We start from the raw sequence: 13,910 nt of genomic DNA on the forward strand, positions 1-13,910 counted from the left end.
GGGGGGGCTGTGGCTCAGGGGTGTGTGGAGGGGGACTGAGGGTATGGGGGAGCTGTGGGGATTTGGGGGGACTGGGGCTCGGGGGCGTGTGGAGGGGAGCTGTGGGGATTTGGGGGGGCTGTGGCTCGGGGGCGTGTGGAGGGGAGCTGTGGGGATTTGGGGGGGCTGTGGCTCGGGGGCGTGTGGAGGGGAGCTGTGGGGATTTGGGGGGGCTGTGGCTCGGGGGCGTGTGGAGGGGAGCTGTGGGGATTTGGGGGGGACTGGGGCTCGGGGGCGTGTGGAGGGGAGCTGTGGGGATTTGGGGGGGACTGGGGCTCGGGGGCGTGTGGAGGGGAGCTGTGGGGATTTGGGGGGGACTGGGGCTCGGGGGCGTGTGGAGGGGAGCTGTGGGGATTTGGGGGGCTGGGGCTCGGGGGCGTGTGGGGCTTGGGGCTTGGGGTGTGGAGGGACTGAGGATGTGGGGGCTCAGGTGTGGAGGGGGACTGAGGGCATGGGGGTTGTAGGGGTTTGGGGGGGCTGTGGTTTGAGGGTGTGGGGGCTGGGGCTTGGGTTGTATGGAGGGGGACTGAGGGTGTGGGGGCTGGGGCTCAGGGTGTGTGTGGAAGGATGCCCAGAGCTGGAAAGAGAGGGGTGGGGTGTGGCGCAGGCCACGCCCTGTCAGAAGGGGGTTGGGTATGGAGGCCTGCAGGGAATGGTGCATGGAGGGGGCGCTACTCACTGGATGTATCCCTGCAGCCCCAGCATGTTCAGACTCAGCTCTCTATCACCCTAGCTTGGTGGGGAGCTGTGCAGAGGAGCACAGTCTTGGTGCTATGAGAGACATAGAAGGGCGTTTTTCTGTGTTTCCCCTAGCCGGAGGGGGTGCATGTGTCTACACTGGGGCTGAGCTGTTACCTCAGCTTTAGATAGGCTGCCCCAGCCCATCCTCATGCTGCCCAAGGTGCCTCTTATTGTACCCTCTCATTTCTCTCTCATCCCTGCTGCCCCAGCTTTCTCCATGCCACCCCACACAGTGAGCCAAGGCGGGAGTACCTGCTAAACATGAAGGTATTATAGTTAAGAGATGTGGCTCCCACATACACCCACCTGGATGGGAGCTCTTGTCTGTGCAAGCTACAGAAGCTGCTAGTTCTGAAGGCAGCATTTCGTGACTGAAGTGTCAGAGACTGATTGTTTGTAAATCGAACAAATCCTAAAAGGGGCAGTGTTCTCTTTACATGGCTCTGGGTCACTGTGGAGACGCTTCTGTAGTCTAGTCTTACAAATGAAGGATTGTCACAAGGAAGACCTTGCAGTCTTATATCAGAATGCTTTCTTGATTGTAGTATGTTCTGTTGTCAGATTAAGAGGTGGAGGAGGTCCTAGGGTACCAATAAGGTATTTCTTTACCTTTTGCCAGGCAAGATTTCTGAAATGAGGTGCCAAATATGTGTTGGCAAGGCTAACTGTCTGCGTCAAATATTGGCTCCACTGGTATTTAGCTCATGGTGAAACCCCACATTCTCTTGCCTCTGCGTATGAATGGATTTGTCACGGACGGGCCATTTTCACTGGGATCAGTGTGCAGGACTCAGTCTGGCACTTCATGCCTCAATCAGCTGGTGGGATTACAGTTTGCCCCTTGGTTAAGCACATTTTATCATTCATTGAGAATTGAAGCATCAGCAGACTCTTGTTTAGCTACTCCTCCCACTCTTCTTCCCCCCCCCCCCAATAAAAAGGTAGGAAGAAGCCCTATTGAGAGGGTTATAACAGCCCATGGACAAGTTTTAAAAGTGCAGCACCAACAAAAATGGCAGTCTAGTGGTGTTGCCATCTGTAGGCTGGCTGAAGGCTGTTTCAGCCTCAATTTTTGTAGCTTGCAGATCATTTTGTGTTGATCAAAGCAAAAGTGTGCTGGGCTCCAGGACAAGGATGGTCTGAATAACCACCACATAGTGACTTTTGGAGGTGCATTGATAATCTCTTAAATGAGTTGCTTAGCTCTCCGAACTGTTGCAGTTTTCCTCCAGTTGGGAAGGGAATAGTCTTTCATCAAAGCTAAGGGGGTTGTTTTTATTCCTGAGCTTCATAGGCTCTGGAATAATATGTATTTAACTAGATTGACCTGAAAAAGATCTGGGGGAAGGCCACATGTTTGAAGCATAAACTTAAAAGAAGCAAAACAAATTCATTGTTAATTGTCTTGATGTGGTCAGAATTATTTTTCCCTCTTTCTAGAGTTTATGTAATGATTGTATCCCAAGACTAAGAGCCTCTACTCCTGATTTTTTTTCTTGTTGTGTTTTATGACTTGATCTGACCTTGGAAAAGTCATTTTATTTACCTTTCTACGGCATAGTTTCCGTAATGACTGAAGTTATGTACATTGTTTTAAGAAGTTAATGTTTGTAAAGGATTTTAGGTTTATTGGATGAAGAAGGATACATAAATTGAATTTTATTTTAAAAGTGGCCAAATATCCCCTTCAGATTTTGTGAACAAAACTGTCTCTTAGTCTCGGACTTTGCGCAAAGTTTTGTCCTGCAATGAATTTTGATCACTAAGTTATAAGCCTTGTAAAGCAGAGTTGCTCATGGAAATAAAATATTTTACAACCTTAATTAGAGCTGTGCCATATACATATTTTTTAAAGGAGTGTAAATATATTTTCCTATTACCTAGCACTTTGACAAAAGCTATGATGAAAAATGCTTCATAAGGTAGGTATTTATTATTGGTTCCAGATGATAAAATCATATAAGTACAAACTTCCTTTCTGTACATTTGAATAAAGTTGTTTCATATCTTTAAAATCAACAAAAAAAATTAACTGCTATGTAAGTGTGATCACACACAAATTCAGTGAGAAACAAATGAAATTCCTTGAGGGTTTTGTTTTTTTTTTTCTTCCATCCTTCCTCTTATTACAAGGATTTCATACGTTTTGAAAAGCAGAGCACATAGTTTAATTTTTGACAGTTTCTCCCAGCACAGACCAAGGGCCCAAACCTGAAAGAAAGCACACTTTTACAATTTTTAATGCATTTCATATAACAGTAGTGGAAGATCTAGCTTTGTAAACAGAAGCTGAATTTTTATGTCATGCCTCAGTATGGTCACTGAAAGGTTTTTATTAGTTTTAAAACAGAAGAAGAAACCAAAGTAAAACCATTTAAAATAGTATGGCCTTGATTAGTTCACTTAAATAGTTAAGGCTCAATTGTGTTGACTTTTTAATAGTAAAACACTTCAACTGAAGCACAATTTAACCCTAATTGAACAGGAAATCATCAGGTCAGGAAACAACTTCCAGAGCAGTCCATGGAAAGAGGTTCTGACAATAAAGAGAAAAAATGAAATCCAAATCCATCAGAGTCAAGAAATGAGCAATCTCTGATTTAAAGTTTGAGTGTAAGTGTATATATACAGGAACGGCAGGAAGTATGGCCCTATGTCACGTCTATTCTTGATTCTGCCACAGGCTCTCTGTGTGCTCTTGGGAGAGTCAACTTCTGTGTGTCTCAGTTTTCCCCCTTTGTGAAATGGGGGAAATCTACATGAGAGGAGAGTAATGTATACAAGGCACTTTGAAAGATCCTTGGATGGAAGGCTGCTTATAAATGCCAGGTATTATTATTAAATGTAACATCATAAGTGGTATTTCTCTTTAATGAGAGGAGGTAGCTCAGTAACTGCTATTTGGAGTGTCGCTCGTTGATGGTGATCAGAAGTGTTTCCTGCGAAAATGGTGCACTACAAGGTAGGTACGTATTTGGCATGGCTAAGCTGTGCTACCATTGCTACAATGCTATTTATGCTTGTGCTAACTCAGTGATACTCAGACTGAGGCTCATGAGCCACAAGTGACTCTTTAATGTGTCTCCTGTGGCTCTTTGCAGCACATGATATTAAAAAACACTGATTTAAGTGTTAACCAATCAGGATGATTTTACTATGTTGTTAACTAATTGTAGTTGCTGATAATACTTAATCATTTTGCTTTGAGAATTGTGTGTGTGTGTATATTAGTAAATGAAACAATGAATTCACACTATTGTGGCTCTTGGGTAATGTTGATTGCTAATTTGGCTCCTGAACCACTGAGGTCTGAGTATCACTGTCTTAGCTCATAGCATAGATGTGGACCAGATCATCATTTTCATCTTTGGCATTGTTTTTGGTAAAATGTGTGCATTTGAATATGTACATGCCTATATGCAGTGTAGTGCCTTATGGTGTTGGCCCTTGTGTTACCTATCAGCTTTGTGTTCTTGAGGAAACCAGGGCCCAACATTCAGCCTGTCTGACTCACGAAAGACTTCCTCCTCCCCCCCGCCTCTGCTTGAACCAAAGCCAATCAGAAGAAGGACAAAAAGCAATGAAAAGGCAGTGAAAGACATACCTAAACCCCTCTGGTCAAGGGTGACAGGATTAAGGAAACATAGAGGTGATCCTGGCAATTACAGACTGGTAAGTCTACCATCAGTACCGGGCAAATTAGTTGAAACAATAGTAAAGAATAAAATTGTCAGACACATAGAAGAACATAAGTTGTTGGGCAAAAGTCAACATGGTTTCTGTAAAGGGAAATCATGTCTTACTAATCTATTAGTTCTTTGAAGAGGTCAGCAAACGTGGACAAGGGGGAATCCAGTGGACATAGTGTGCTTAGATTTCCAGAAAGCCTTTCACAAGGTCCCTCACCACAGGCTCTTATGTAAATTAAGTTGTCATGGAATAAGAGGGAAGAGCCTTTCATGGATTGAGAACTGGTTAAAAGAGAGGGAACAAAGGGTAGGAATAAGTGGTAAATTATCAGAATGGAGAGTTGTGTTCCCCAAGGTGGTCAGTCCTAGGACCAATCCTATTCAACTTATTCATAAATGATCTGGAGCAAGGGATAAACAATGAGGTGGCAAAATTTGCAGACGATCCTAAACTGCTCAAGATCGTTAAGACCAAAGGAGACTGTGAAGAACTTCAAAAAGATCTCACAAAACTAAGTGATTGGGCAACAAAATGGCAAATGAAATTTAATGTGGATAAATGTAAAGTAATGCACATTTGGAAAAAATAACCCCAAGTATACATACAATATGATGGGGGCTAATTTAGCTACGAATAATCAGGAGAAAGATCTTGGAGTCATCGTGGATAGTTCTCTGAAGATGACAACGAAGTCTGCAGCGGCAGTCAAAAAAGCAAACTATGTTAGGAATCATTAAAAAAGGGATAGAAAATAAGACAAGAGTATCTTATTGCCCTTATATAAATCCATGATACGCCCATATCTTGAATACTGCGTACAGATGTGGTCCCCTCATCTCAAAAAGGATATACTGGCATTAGAAAAGGCTCAGAAAAGGGCAACTAAAATGATTAGGGGTTTGGAACGGGTCCCATAGGAGGAGAGATTAGAGGCTAGGACTTTTCAGCTTGGAAAAGAGGAGACTAAGGGTGGGGGGATATGATAGAGGTATATAAAATCATGAGTGGTGTGGAGAAAGTGAATAAGGAAAAAGTTATTTACTTGTTCCCATAATATAAGAACTAGGGGCCACCAAATGAACTTAATGGGTAGCAGGTTTAAAATAAAAGGAAGTTTTTCACACAGTGCACAGTCAACCTTTGGAACTCCTTGCCTGAGGAGGTTGTGAAGGCTAGGACTATAACAGGGTGTCAAGGTTCCTCCCCCACTCTGAACTCTAGGGTACAGATGTGGGGACCTGCATGAAAAACCTCCTAAGCTTATCTTTACCAGCTTAGGTCAAAACTTCCCCAAGGTACAAAATATTACACCCGTTATCCTTGGAATGGCCGCTACCACCACCAAACAATTACTGGTTACTGGGGAAGAGCTGTTTGGACGCGTCTGTCCCCCCAAAATACTTCCCAAAACCTTGCACCCCACTTCCTGGACAAGGTTTGGTAAAAAGCCTCACCAATTTGCCTAGGTGACTACAGACCCAGACCCTTGGATCATAAGAACAATGAACAATCCTCCCAACACTTGCACCCCCCCTTTCCTGGGAAATGTTGGATAAAAAGCCTCACCAATTTGCATAGGTGACCACAGACCCAAACCCTTGGATCTGAGAACAATGAAAAAGCATTCAGTTTTTACAAGAAGACTTTTAATAAAAAATAGAAGTAAATAGAAATAAAGGAATCCCCCCTGTAAAATCAGGATGGTAGATATCTTACAGGGTAATTAGATTCAAAAACATAGAGAACCCCTCTAGGCAAAACCTTAAGTTACAAAAAAGATACACAGACAGAAATAGTTATTCTATTCAGCACAATTCTTTTCTCAGCCATTTAAAGAAATCATAATCTAACACATACCTAGCTAGATTACTTACTAAAAGTTCTAAGACTCCATTCCTGTTCTGTCTCTGGCAAGAGCAGCACACAGACAGACCCAGACCCTTTGTTCCTCTCCCTCGTCCCAGCTTTTGAAAGTATCTTGTCTCCTCATTGGTCATTTTGGTCAGGTGCCAGCGAGGTTACCTTTAGCTTCTTAACCCTTTACAGGTGAGAGGAGCTTTCCCCTGGCCAGGAGGGATTTCAAAGGGGTTTACCCTTCCCTTTATATTTATGACACGCCCCCCAAATCTCAGCTAGGGTGAAACACTGGCTGGGATTTCTTCCTGGAGCTCTAGGAACAACAGAGTTAATGAGACACATGCATCTCTAAATATACTACCAAGTACATAAAGACTAACAATATTTTCCACATCTCAAGGACGATTTTAACCAGTTGATTCTGGGAAACTTTCACGGGAGAGTGCATCAGCCACTTTGTTAGAAGCTCCTGAGATGTGTTGGATGTCGAAATCAAAATCTTGGAGAGCTAAACTCCACCGAAGAAGTTTTTTGTTAGTTTCTTTGACGGTGTGAAGCCACTTTAGTGCAGCATGGTCAGTTTGCAGGTGGAAACGCCGTCCCCAAACATATGGGCGTAGCTTTTCCAGAGCGTAGACAATGGCATAACATTCTTTTTCAGTGACTGACCAGTTGCTTTCCCTCTCAGACAGTTTTTTGCTGAGAAACACTACAGGGTGGAATTCTTGATCAGGTCCTTTCTGCATTAAAACTGCTCCCACACCACGCTCGGATGCATCTGTGGTTACTAGGAACGGTTTGTCAAAGTCTGGGGCCCTTAGTACAGGGTCAGACATGAGTGTCGCTTTAAGCTTGTTAAAGGCCTTCTGACACTTTCCGGTCCACTGAACAGCATTTGGCTGTTTCTTTTTGGTTAGGTCTGTCAGTGGGGCAGCGATTTGGCTGTAGTGCGGTACAAAGCGTCTGTAATAACCGGCCAAGCCTAAGAAGGATTGAACCTGTTTCTTTGACTTTGGGACAGGCCACTTTTGGATAGCATCCACTTTGGCCTGTAGGGGGCTGATAGTTCCTTGACCCACCTGGTGTCCAAGGTAAGTCACTCTGTTTAGGCCTATTTGACACTTCTTAGCCTTAACAGTTAGTCCTGCCTCCCTTATGCGCTCAAGGACTTTTTGTAGATGTTCCAGGTGGTCTGCCCAGGAATCCGAAAATATGGCCACGTCGTCAAGGTAGGCGACTGCATATTCTCCTAATCCCGCTAGGAGACCATCTACAAGTCTTTGGAAAGTGGCGGGTGCATTTCGCAGCCCGAAAGGGAGTACATTAAATTCATACAGCCCGAGATGTGTGATGAAGGCTGACCTTTCCTTGGCAGATTCATCTAGCGGTACCTGCCAGTACCCCTTGGTTAAGTCCAAGGTAGAGATGAACTGGGCCCGTCCCAGTTTCTCTAATAGTTCATCTGTGCGTGGCATTGGATAGTTGTCTGGGCGAGTTACAGCATTTAGCTTACGGTAGTCCACGGAAAAACGTATTTCCCCATCTGGTTTGGGAACTAGAACCACTGGAGATGCCCATGCACTTTCAGAGGGGCGGATTACCCCCATCTGTAACATATCCTGGATCTCCCGTTCTATAGCAGTTTTAGCTTGAGGAGACACCCGGTAAGGTTGGACCCTAATTGGGTGAGCATTACCTGTGTCAATGGAGTGGTATGCCCGTTCAGTCAGTCCTGGGGTGGCTGAGAACGTTGGCGCGTAGCTAGTGCACAGCTCCTGGATCTGCTGTCGCTGCATACGCCCAAGGGTCATGGAGAGGTTCACCTCTTCCACACCACCAGCACATTTCCCTTCGTAGTAAACACCTTCAGGCCACTCAGCGTCGTCTCCTCCCTGGGCTGTAAACTGACAAACCTTTAATTCTCTGGAATAAAAGGGCTTTAGAGAATTAATATGGTACACCTTAGGCTTTCGGTTGGAGGTGGGGAATGCTATGAGATAATTAACAGCTCCCAGGCGCTCCTGGACCGTGAATGGCCCTTCCCACGATGCTTCCATTTTATGGGCCTGGAGCGCCCTTAAGACCATGACCTGGTCTCCTACTTTGAAGGAACGCTCTCTGGCATGTTTATCATACCAGGCTTTTTGCTCTTTTTGAGCATCCTGTAAGTTTTCTCTAGCAAGGGCTAAAGAGGTTCGGAGGGTGTTTTGTAGGTTGGTTACAAAGTCCAGAATGTTAGTTCCTGGAGAAGGTGTAAATCCCTCCCATTGCTGCTTCACCAACTGCAATGGCCCCTTAACCTCACGGCCATATACAAGTTCAAATGGGGAAAACCCTAAACTGGGATGTGGTACAGCTCTGTAGGCAAAGAGCAACTGCTGCAACACTAGGTCCCAATCATTGGAGTGCTCATTTACAAATTTACGTATCATGGCCCCCAAAGTTCCATTAAACTTCTCCACCATGCCATTTGTTTGATGGTGGTAAGGAGTGGCAACCAAGTGATTTACCCCATGAGCTTCCCAAAGGTTTTTCATAGTTCCTGCCAGGAAATTAGTCCCTGCATCTGTGAGGATGTCGGAGGGCCAACCTACCCTGGCAAAAATGTCTGCTAGTGCCTGGCACACACTTATAGCCCTGGTGTTGCTCAGAGCTACTGCTTCCGGCCATTGGGTGGCAAAATCCATGAAAGTCAGTATGTACTGCTTTCCTCTGGGTGTCTTTTTCGGAAAAGGACCCAGAATATCCACAGCTACTCGCTGAAATGGAACTTCAATGATGGGGAGGGGTTGTAGAGGGGCTTTGACCTGGTCTTGGGGTTTTCCCACTCTTTGGCACACCTCACAAGACTGGACATAGGTAGAAACATCCTTGCCCATTCCCTCCCAGTGGAATGACCCCCCCAAACGGTCTTTGGTCCTGTTCACCCCAGCATGGCCACTAGGGTGATCATGGGCTAAGCTCAAGAGCTTGGCCCGGTATTTAGTTGGAACTACCAACTGTCTCTGAGGATGCCAGTCTTCCTGGTGTCCACCAGAAAGAGTTTCCTTGTATAAAAGTCCTCTTTCTACAACAAACCTGGATCGATTAGAAGAGCTGAGAGGCGGTGGGTTGCTCCGTGCCGCCGTCCAAGCTCTCTGGAGGCTTTCATCTGCTTCCTGTTCGGTCTGGAACTGTTCCCTTGATGCTGGGGACATCAGTTCCTCATGGGATTGTGGACCTAGGCTTGGTCCCTCTGGAAGCGATATAGGGGATGGAGCTGTTTCTGTTGACTGTGAACCGCTCTCCGCTGGTGCACTATGTTGGGATTCAGGCTCCGGCTGAGCCTCTTGGGTCGGGTTATCGGCTGCTGCCAGTTCAGGTTCGGTAGGGCCCTCTGTTGTTGAGGTTGCAAGTACTGGATTCAGTGCTGACACGGGGTCTGGTGTTGGTTGTTCGGCTGGTTCCGGTTCTGGGACTGGTTCCGTCTGGGTCTCTGGGACTGGATCCACTACTGCTGTTGCAGACATTGGCCTGGGGTCCGGGTCCATCACCTCTGACTGGGTCCTGATAGAAGTTTCCGGAACAGAGCTAGGCCTCACGGCTTGGTTAGCCTGGCTGCGGGTGACCATTCCCACCCTCTTGGCCTGCTTCACATGATTGGCCAAGTCCTCCCCCAACAGCATGGGGATGGGATAATCATCATAGACTGCAAAAGTCCACATTCCTGACCAGCCCTTGTACTGGGCAGGTAACTTGGCTGTAGGCAAATTGAAAGAGTTGGACTTGAAGGGTTGAATCGTCACTTGGATCTCTGGGTTGATTAAATTGGGGTCCACTAAGGAAGCATGGATAGCTGACACTTGTGCTCCGGTGTCCCTCCACGCGGTGACCTTCTTCCCACCCACACTCACAGTTTCCCTCCGCTCCAAGGGTATCTGGGAGGTATCTGGGCCTGTGGACCTCTGGTGTGATTCCGGTGCAATGAACTGTAATCTGTTGGGGTTCTTGGGGCAGTTGGCCTTTACATGCCCCAGCTCGTTACACTTAAAACATCGTCCAGCTGACGGGTCACTGGGGCGAGGAGGGTTGCTGGAGAATGGGGTGGTGGGACGATAAGGGGTCTGGAGGGCTCTTTGGGAGGTAGGTGGGGCTTTGGGCGGCCCCCGGTAATAGGGTGTGGTCTGGGGTGGTCCCTTCTGATCTCCGCTCCAACTGCGACCAGTTTTCTTCTTCTCTGCCACCTCCACCCATCTGGCTCCAATCTCTCCTGCCTCAATTACAGTTTTGGGTTTCCCATCTAGGATGTATCTTTCTATTTCCTCAGGAACACCCTCTAAGAATTGTTCCATTTGCATTAGGAAGGGCAAATTTACTGGAGATTCAACACTTGCTCCTGATATCCAGGCATCCCAATGTTTCACAATGTGGTAGGCATGTCGGGTAAATGACATGTCTGGTTTCCACCTTAGGGCTCTGAACCTCCGACGAGACTGCTCGGGTGTTATCCCCATTCTGACTCTCGCCTTGGATTTAAACAGTTCATACTTGTTCATGTGTTCTTTAGGCATTTCAGCTGCCACCTCAGCTAAGGGTCCACTGAGCTGCGGCCTCAGCTCTACCATGTATTGGTCAGCAGAGATGTTGTACCCAAGGCAGGCCCTTTCGAAGTTTTCTAGGAAGGCCTCAGTATCATCGCCTGCCTTGTAGGTGGGGAACTTTCTGGGATGGGAAGTGGTACTTGGAGAAGGATTACTAGGGTTTGTTGGGATATTCTGCTGAGCCTTTATCTTCTCCATCTCCTCCACATACTTCCTCTCTTTTTCCTTCTCCTCCAGTTCTTTGTCCCTTGCTTCCATAGCTCTCCTGTGAGCAGCCGCTTGGTGTTGTTCTGCTTCTCTCGCTGTCTCCCTTTCTTGTTCCTTCTTCAGCCGCATGAGTTCTATCTGTCTTTCATGTTCCCTTTGTTTTTCCTCAGCCTGAAATTTGGCTAATTCCAGCTGTAGTCGAGCTGAGGATTTGGTCATTCTAACCTCTCTGTTTTTAACTAACTTTACCCCCGAGGTTTAGAAATAAACAAACAAAACTTGGCTGTAAAATTTTGCTGTGCTGCAATAGAATACCTATTCTCTGATAGTGATTGTCAGCCTACAGAAAAAGACAATTCCCTTGTCTCTGCTCTGGGCCCAATTTAAAGCAAAAAACCTCCAACTGCTTGGAAACCTGCTTACCCAGCCCAAAGAAAAAGCAAATGGGTAGAACACACACCCCCTATTTACTTTTAGGAAGAAAAGAAAAAAAAAAAAAAACAATGGGTTGGAAGACTGTGAATTTCCCTGCAGGAGTTAAGTACCCTGCCTCCAGGCAAAAAAACCTGCAATTCACAAGATAATCCCCTTTTGTCTCTGCTTGGCCAAAGTTTCAAAGCTGCTTTCTGGACTTTCTTTCCAAAGAAAAAAAAATTTCCTTTTTAAAATCTGTATTTCTAGTTCAAAAAATCTCAACTGGATCTCAGATGATTTCAGGTTAATCCCACCACTGTGCCACCATGTCAAGGTTCCTCCCCCACTCTGAACTCTAGGGTACAGATGTGGGGACCTGCATGAAAAACCTCCTAAGCTTATCTTTACCAGCTTAGGTCAAAACTTCCCCAAGGTACAAAATATTACACCCGTTATCCTTGGAATGGCCGCTACCACCACCAAACAATTACTGGTTACTGGGGAAGAGCTGTTTGGACGCGTCTGTCCCCCCAAAATACTTCCCAAAACCTTGCACCCCACTTCCTGGACAAGGTTTGGTAAAAAGCCTCACCAATTTGCCTAGGTGACTACAGACCCAGACCCTTGGATCATAAGAACAATGAACAATCCTCCCAACACTTGCACCCCCCCCTCTCCTGGGAATTGTTGGATAAAAAGCCTCACCAGTTTGCATAGGTGACCACAGACCCAAACCCTTGGATCTGAGAACAATGAAAAAGCATTCAGTTTTTACAAGAAGACTTTTAATAAAAAATAGAAGTAAATAGAAATAAAGGAATCCCCCCTGTAAAATCAGGATGGTAGATATCTTACAGGGTAATTAGATTCAAAAACATAGAGAACCCCTCTAGGCAAAACCTTAAGTTACAAAAAAGATACACAGACAGAAATAGTTATTCTATTCAGCACAATTCTTTTCTCAGCCATTTAAAGAAATCATAATCTAACACATACCTAGCTAGATTACTTACTAAAAGTTCTAAGACTCCATTCCTGTTCTGTCTCTGGCAAGAGCAGCACACAGACAGACCCAGACCCTTTGTTCCTCTCCCTCGTCCCAGCTTTTGAAAGTATCTTGTCTCCTCATTGGTCATTTTGGTCAGGTGCCAGCGAGGTTACCTTTAGCTTCTTAACCCTTTACAGGTGAGAGGAGCTTTCCCCTGGCCAGGAGGGATTTCAAAGGGGTTTACCCTTCCCTTTATATTTATGACACAGGGTTTAAAAGAGAACTGGATACATTTATGGAGGTTAAGTCCATTAATGGCTATTAGCCAGGATGGGGTAAGGAATGGTGTCCCTAGCCTCTGTTTGTCACAGGATGGAGATGGATGGCAGGAGAGAGATTACCTGCTAGGTTCACTCCCTCTGGGGCACCTGGCATTGGCCACTGTTGGTAGACAGGATACTGGGTTGGATGGACCTTTGGTCTGACCCAGTATGGCCATTCTTATGTTCTTAGCCTCATTTGCATCAAAGATGGAACAGGGAGGCATCCCCATTAGCATACAGAATGGAGAACAGAGATTCCAAGGCAAGACCCACACTGAACTCTGGGACCAGGAAAGCACTGCATGATAGGGAATCTCTGCTCCAGATGGTAAAGAACCCATGCCTGCACACCCCCAGATCAGTTCTCAGACCAATTCTAGTAATATATCCTTTATTGGTATCCAAAATAGTGAAGCTGCTTAATTGCATTGTGAGCTCCCTTGTAGGAACACTGCCCATAGCCAGGAATGATCAGTTCCTATTGTCTAGCCTGAACAAAACAACTTTGGTATATTCCCTTGAGCCAAAAGTTTACCCATAAACAAATCTAGTGTTCTCCCTTGAACCATTGTTCTTTCCCTACAAAAATTTCTACCCATTCTCAAGTAAGTTCTCTGATGCCTGGATCCAAAATCTGCATCCGTTCCACTGGGACTTATCTTCTCCTGACTGATCGTGCTGGGGGCTCTGCCAGTCTCCAGCACTTGGGACACTCAGCTACCACCACCACCACCTCCTGGGACCCCCAGTGGATTCAAGCTTCACGGAGTGGTGAGAACCCAGCTCTCTCTCTCGGTATAGCCTTCTGACCCTGACTTGTGTGATCAGTTTTAGTTTTCTAAACCTGACTTTTATAATCAGATTTAAGTTAGATTTAATATTATAACTGTTTTGTTTGTTTGGCTCCTCATGTATAGTTATTACCTAGCAATAAATAACTTTCATGGTTAAGCTGGTTGCCCCCTCTCTATCTCTCTCTCTCTCTGCAGCAATGCTCCTCATACCTAAGCTAAAGATCCCTGCAGCTCCCACAAATCCTCTGGGGTTTGCTCATCAAGTGGGTTACTACCA

General features: G+C 45.8%; 1 protein-coding gene across 7 annotated transcripts in view; it reads left to right on the top strand.

The window, feature by feature from the left end:
• Nucleotides 1–591: 591 nt before the first annotated feature.
• LOC125643350 (uncharacterized) overlaps nucleotides 592–13,910 on the top strand; it is an 81,444-nt gene continuing 68,125 nt past the window's right edge. For 5 of the 7 annotated variants that reach the window (XR_012670321.1, XR_012670325.1, XR_012670322.1 and 2 more), the window contains exon 1: nucleotides 12,788–13,610. The gene's annotated coding sequence lies outside the window, so the exon portion shown is untranslated. Of the gene's footprint in view, nucleotides 4,453–12,787; nucleotides 13,611–13,910 lie in introns of those variants that run through there. The other 2 variants (XR_012670326.1, XR_012670327.1) reach the window with 2 other exon arrangements.

The sequence above is a fragment of the Caretta caretta genome, chromosome 10, assembly GCF_965140235.1.
Source record: "Caretta caretta isolate rCarCar2 chromosome 10, rCarCar1.hap1, whole genome shotgun sequence".
In the NCBI taxonomy this organism is placed as follows: Eukaryota; Metazoa; Chordata; order Testudines; family Cheloniidae; genus Caretta; species Caretta caretta.